Raw genomic sequence first — 7,221 nt, 5'->3', positions numbered from 1 at the left:
CATTTTGCAGGTTCAGTTTTACAGAGTTATATAGATCCAAAGGGGCACTTTCTGTTATTGGTAATTTGTATTAATAATATCTTTGTATTAATGATTAACATTTATGGGTATAATACCTCTCGGGAAAATGACCTGTTATTTGAAGAGATAGGAGACACATTTTTGTTATGGCTTAATACATTTCCTAATGCTGTAATTTGTATTGGTGGAGATTTTAATATCACACCTGATAACAGTCTTGATAGATTTCCTCCTAGGCAATCTACTTCTCCTAATTCAAAACTGAAAATGTTCATGGAGAAGTTTGATTTAATAGATATTTGGAGGGAGAAGTTCCCAAACGATAAATCTTACACATGGGGTAACAAGAATCGCTCAAGACTTTCTCGTTTCGATTATTGGCTTGTACCATACTCTTTCAAACTTCATTATAATGTTTCGGTTAGTATTCTTCCTTCTCCCTTAACGGACCACCACACTATTCTCCTTTCTACTCCACTATCCACAGGACACTCAAATATAGGCTCTAGAGCCTCTTACTGGAAAATGAATTCCTCTCTACTTAAACATGACGAATTAAAAAAAAGAATTTCCTCTCTGATTCAACGCTACTGGGTGAAAGCTTCTTCTGACAAAAAATTTGGCCTAAATTGGGAGATGTTAAAATATGAAGTAGGGATGTGCATTAGGCATTTTAGTAGCAATTTGGCAAAACAGAGAAGGTATGAAGAGGAGAAGGTTATATCAAAGATCTTAACACTTCAGAGCAAAACTCAGGATGGCTTATCAGAAACTGACCTGACAGAACTTACAGAGCTCCAAGCTAAATTAGACCGTATTTATAAATACAAAGCTGAAGGTTCCTATGTCCGTTCAAGGAGGAAATGGCTAGAACAAGGAGAACAGAGCTCTGCTTATTTTTTTAGAATGGAAAAACACAATTCTAAGAATCTTACCATTAGTTCTCTGCAAATTAATGGCATTTTGACAGATAATTCTAAATAATTAATTCTGTAGTAATTTCTATTCAGAACTTTATAAATGTAATTACTGTAAAGATTCAGCCCTTCTTTTCTTTCATTCATTAAAGGAGGTTAAATCATTATCTAAAGATGAGCAGCTTGCATGCGATAAAACTTTAACTATCACTGAAATAATTGAGGGGATTGAGGGCCTTAAAAATAACAAATCTCCTGGAACTGATGGCCTAACGGCCGAGTTCTACAAAAGCTTTGCTGAAGAATTGGCACCATTCCTGCTAGAGATGTTTTTGGAGAGAATTCAGTCAGGAACTTTGCCTTCTAGTTTGACACAAGGACTTTTAACTTTGATACCTAAACCTAAAAAAGATGTTACTTTGATAGATAATTGGCGACCTATTTGTCTCCTTAATAATGATTATAAAATTTTAGCTTGGGCTGTGGCCAAAAGACTTAAGTGTGTTCTAAGTTCAGTTATTGATGAGACTTAATCAGGATTTATGCCAAAAAGACACATATCAAACAATATCCGACTTGTTCTAGATTTATTAGACTATAGCGAATTAGTTAATGATGACAGTCTTATTCTTTTTGTAGATTTTTACAAAGCTTTTGACTCTCTTGAACACAAGTTTATTTTTCTATCTCTTAAAAAGCTTGGGTTTGGTGATCCATTCTGCAAATTTATAAGAACTCTTTATAATAATGCCAACTGTTCCATCAACCTTAAGTTGGGTACCTCGCCTAGATTTCAGTTGTCAAGAGGAGTTCGTCAGGGTTGCCCTGTATCCCCTTATTTATTTCTTGTGGCTGCACAACTTCTTTCCTCCTCTCTTTTGAGTAGTCAGCTGCAAGGTATTACTATTGACAACAAACATATATACAAGAATGTTCTGGATGGATTTCTGTATTTTCATCACAAAGTTTTTCTTTGTTATGCAAAGATGTTTTATTTGGTCAGCACAATTTTGATAAAGATGCAAAGGACCAATATTTCTTGATAAATTTGTTTATTTTTCTAGCGAAATTTTTCTTACATAAATGTAAATTTCAGGGTGCTAAGCCTTACTTTTTTATTTTTCATAAGGAACTTAAATCCTATCTGGACACACTCCTTATATCCAGCAACTCCAAAGCCCTTAGAACTGTCTCATTGTGTCATTTGTACGATATTTTCCTGATTTTGTAACCTGAATTTGTACTCTCAATTGTATGTACTCCTGGCATTGATGGTGTATGTTCTTAGCAATGCAATAAAAAAAAAAAGATTAAAAAAAAAAAAAAAAAAAACTTTTTGAAAAGACGCCATGTTGTTGTTGCTCGCTGATTCGCTTCGGATTTTATTTGATTAAGTTTGTAATGTGCGAAAGACTAAAAAAATAACGTAGGAGGGGATATTTTTCGATCGCCTGTGAGGACCTTTGTGGGGAAACATGCGGTGTTCTGAACCTGCTGCTAATAAGCTTCTCTTCATTGTGCTAAAGTTACCTGTGCAACTGGTAAGTTAACATTTAAGTTATTTGTTTTATTTGTTTAAATCTATGGTTTAAATGGTGTTTAGTGTCTTAGCAGTTAATGCATTTTATGCATTTGCAAATGATTTGAGCCATTTTATCCCGCATCACTAAAGGTCAAAAATCGATTGAATTGATGAATCAACTATATATATATATATATATATATATATATAAAATCAAAGTCTGTCTTTTTGCATCAAGTGTGCACACATTAAAATGTTTTCGGGTAACAAATTGTAATGACCTCAAAATTTTGATTCGTATATTTCATTATAATTGCCTCGCATTGCTGGACATAAAGTAATGATTTTCATAGAGGTTTCACAATAATTTGATTCACTTTGTTCCACAAGTTGTACATTTTTGTAAGGACAGGTATTTATAAATGTATTCAAGTACGTTAACGTTACATGAGTTGGCTCAAACCATACCAGTAAAGCTTGTGTTATTTACCAAAGACATTTATGTTCTTAAAATTTAACATTTAACAAATCAGATTATACAGTATAAATAAATATTTTAAAGTTTAATGTTTGTATTATGGGATCAAACTAAACACCATATTTCACATAATGCCTATTAAGTTAAATAACTGATTTGTGTCATGTGCTTTAAATAGAATTTTCCTGGTGTTTTGGCAAATATTACAACCTGACTAACTTCTCAATCTGTTTCTTTTCAGGATAAAAGTGAAGCAGCTGGAAGTTTAGTTTGGTGTTTTGATGTCCAATTATTAATTATAATACGCATTCATTGTATAGAGATGCTGGAACCTACCTATTGCTGAGATCCTGGATTGCTGGCCTGCTTTAAAATGGAGTCAAAGGTAAAAATATTTTTCTTAGCACACTTGAAAATGTTTTAAATTTAAAGGGATAGTTCACCCAAAAATGAAAATTCTGTAATTAATTCCTCACCCTCATGTCATTCCAAACCCGTAAAACCTTTGTTCATCTTCAGAACACAGATATTTTTAATGTAATCCGAGAGCTTTCTGGCATAGATGTCAACGTAACTGAAATGTTGCCAGGCACAGAAATGTAGTAAGGACATCGGTAAAATACTCCATGCTGATGTAGAACATGCATGCATGGAGCCTTGTTTACAAGCAGAGGAATGCACATGCATGCGTCGTGGTACTCTCCATAATGGCGGAGGACAGTGACTTGGAGAAGAACTGCAGAATAAGGTCGTGATTTTTGTTTTCTTTGTGCACAAAAAGTATTCTCGTAGCTTAAAATTACGGTTGAACCACTGATGTCAAATGGACTATTTTGCTGATGTCCTTACTATGTTTCTGGGCCTGGGAATATTTCAGTTACATTGCTGTATATGGAGGGTCAGAAAGCTTTCTGATTTTATAAAAAATATCTTATTTTGTGTTCTGAAGATGAACGAAGGTCTTACTGGTTTGGAACGACATGAGGGTGAGTAATTAATGACAGAATTTTCATGTTTGGGTGAACTATCCCTTTAAAGTAATAGTTTGCCCAGAAATTAATATTTGCCATTAATTTACTCTCTCGCTGGCCATGCAAGAAGTAGCTGATGTTTTTCTTCAGTAGAACAAAAGATCATTTTTTGCTGAACTCATGGTCCTTGGTGATTCATAAAATGCAGCTCAATGGGTGTCGTCACTTTGTGAGTCGAAAAACATAAACAAACAACACAAAATAAATACCCATGGTGGCACAGAAGTCTTGAGCTCCAGACTCCTGGTCATAGTGTTATAATGTGTTGTCTGTATCTGATTTTTGACTTTTTGATTTGTGGCACCTGTTGACTTGAATTTTATGAATCACCAAGGACCACAAGTTCAGCTAAAAAATCATCTTTAGTGTTCTACTAAAAAAAGAAAGTAGCCTACATCTTGGTTGGCCGAAGGATGAGTAAACTGACAGCAAATGTTAATTTTTGGTTCTTTTTCAGTGTGTCAGGTTTATATTTGGAGCTGTAGTTTATAGTCAAAGTTCAAAATGTGTTATTTTGCAGTATTTTTTTAAAAACAGTACACTGTACATATATCTTGGCTTAATCGCTTATTAATTTGTGCAGATCTGCTCCGAGTTTCTCAAAATTATGAACGTCAACCTGAAGAACCAGAATTAAAGTTGATCCCACAGGAAAAGTGTCTGAAGTACTGAGTCAGCTTTTCAGGATATGTGACACTTCAGGTCAGTGGTTACACTTCTTAATGGCTGATAAAGAAACTACAGTTGATTTTGAGTGATTCCGGTTGTATTGTCATACACACAGAAGTGTTAGGATGATGCATAGTATTGTGTGGCTGTACTGATTAGATTCCATGTTAAATCAAGAATCTCATACTGAATTCTCTAATTTTCACACTGAAGGAAATACTGACATCCATGTATGATGAGCTGCTGTCCTCCGTGCTCCCTCCGCCTATCTGCTTGAGGACGACTCCACCGTTCTCAAGATGTGGGATGTAAGTGATCATGTTGCTTGAGCCTATGATACACGGGGCAAATTTTGAGCAATTTCGCTGAGCAAAAGATGAGACACAGGGCACACGACCGATCTAAAGTATCCGGATAGAAATTTGTTGCCCATTTTCAATGGGAAAGTGCCCAAGCAACATTGCTAAAAAAAAAGTTGCCCTGCCCATCTTTAGAATTTAGAGAGAGAGATCACTAAAAATCAAAATGCTGCCTAGTCCTCATTTACACTCTTTTACAGAACACCAAAGAATTACTACAATTATAAAGGATTTATTAAAAACCTGGAACTACATCTGAATGGCAGGAGAGATTGTTGGTAACCAAACAGTTTTTGTTCTAACATAGCTTCCATAGTATGGAAAGAATTCTATGAAAATAAATCAATCTGAAACTTTTTTCTTTCTCGGATGTACAATCAAAATCAACGTCTAATGCGATGGGCCTTGGTAGTCCAGAATTTTAATTTGGATATTCGACATAAGAAAGGGGTTGAGAATGTTTTGGCTGATGCTCTTTCAAGAGTTTGAGTATGTGGTGATGTTTTTAAGTGTGAGATGGGTAAAGATGTGTTTGTTTTTTTCTTGTCACAAACAGGTTTGTTCTTAAGGGTGGGAGTGTTACGTCCCAGTGGTTGTGCCTCCGTGTTTTTGCTTTCTCTTTGCTCTGTTGTATTCTTAGGTTCAACCCTCCTCGGACTGCTATTGGTTCAGAAAGCCGTCTGTCATCGTTAACGTGGGTGACATCATTATCTCTGCTGCCAATCCTGTTTCGTGCCAGAGTTTAAAAGGATGACTGAATGAACGCGGAGCAGATTTTGCTTTTCTGTTTGTGCATTTGCATTTTGTTTGTTTCTTTTGTAGTGTTGTTCTTCTGTTACAGTTTTGAGTTGTCCTCTTGATCTTTTCTTTAAGTTTTCTATTTTGTATTTCATTGTTTTCATACGCAGGACAATGTTCTCCTTGCCCCTGGGGAAAACTGGACCAGGTAGTATGTCACGTGACATACATGTAGCAACGTGTAGAGACTCTGATGTATTAGAAACACTAGTATAGAAGTGAGCGCCACTTTTTGCTTTGGTGAGTTTGGAGCAGGTTAGTTAGGGCGTGAAAACGCCGAAGACTTTGTTTTTTTCCCTGTTTTCTTTTCTTTTGTTAGTAGGTTACATTTGGCAACTTAAGTTAGATTGGTTTTGTTTTTTTCTGTTCTTTTCTTTGGCGCCGCTTGCATCCGTTTTTCCCTTGTGGGGGTTATTTTATTTTTGGGTTGTAATATTGTGAAACTATAGTTTTCTCATTATTTGTTATCTTGGTATTAGTTTATTATTATTATTATTATTGTTACTTGATGTTTTTTCTTTTTCTTCTTTTAAACTTGTAAATAAATCACCTTCCTTGGCAGTTTTCGTGTTGCACTATTCTCTTTTTGCCACCACCAATGTCACAACCATCACAACTACAAATGTTACCCCTCTTAAACCTAGACTTAAAAACAAGAGGTCGTAACAAGGTAGAACAATCTGATTAGTAACAATTCAACAGTTGTCACGTTCTTCTGCTCGGAGAAGACTGAAGTTGTACTTTGTGTAACAGTTAACGATTTCCCCTCATTGGCTCATGCATTTGTCATGCTTTTTGGACTAACGTACGCCTTGGATCTAAGTTCCCTAAAAGAGTTGGACAATATATTTGACTTTACCCATAAATTCTTGATGGGTCTGGAGGATGGGAAGCTGAGACCCAGAGTGTTGAGTCTTAAAAATGAACTTTTGTCAGTAGAGTTTCCTCAGTGTCTGAACAAAGCTTACAAAGGTACTGTTTTATTTGACATTTCATTTAAACTTTCACTTCTGTCACTTTAGTTTTAGTACATTATTTCTTTATTTATTTTTTACAATATTTGTGTAGTATTTAATTTGCAGAACATTTTCTCAGTTGATTTTCTGGAATGGTATAAGTTCCATATACAGTACCATGTGTTCATCCACTCATAGAAATGACTATTTAAAAAAAAAAAACATTGCTCTATTTTGAAATTTCTTTTATATTTTATTCTAGTATTACTTTTATATTTCTAAAGTTACTGTTTGATGTGAATTTTGGAAGTGTTCCTATTTTAGGGAAGTGTTTACAGCTGGGTGATATCCAGATATCCATATTGTCCACTTCTAAAAGTGACCGTTATTATCTCAGCTCATTTCTCAGTTTTGGAGAATGTATTTCCATTTGACAAACAATTTAATGTTGATGTTTTGTTAATGATTTG

The 7,221-nt window shown here is 34.9% G+C and overlaps 1 long non-coding RNA gene across 1 annotated transcript; it reads left to right on the top strand.

Annotated features, from left to right (window-relative positions):
- Positions 1 to 2,428: 2,428 nt before the first annotated feature.
- On the top strand, positions 2,429 to 5,236 carry LOC107571849 (uncharacterized). The gene is made up of 4 exons (XR_001607244.1): positions 2,429 to 2,479; positions 3,180 to 3,323; positions 4,553 to 4,671; positions 4,852 to 5,236. It is a non-coding gene; the product is annotated as an uncharacterized lncRNA (long non-coding RNA).
- The last annotated feature ends 1,985 nt before the right edge of the window (positions 5,237 to 7,221 follow it).

Source organism: Sinocyclocheilus grahami, unplaced genomic scaffold (genome assembly GCF_001515645.1).
Source record: "Sinocyclocheilus grahami isolate Dianchi unplaced genomic scaffold, SAMN03320097.WGS_v1.1 scaffold1661.1, whole genome shotgun sequence".
In the NCBI taxonomy this organism is placed as follows: domain Eukaryota; kingdom Metazoa; phylum Chordata; class Actinopteri; order Cypriniformes; family Cyprinidae; genus Sinocyclocheilus; species Sinocyclocheilus grahami.
Note: the sequence above shows the minus strand (reverse complement) of the source record. Positions and strands in the feature narration are given on the sequence as shown.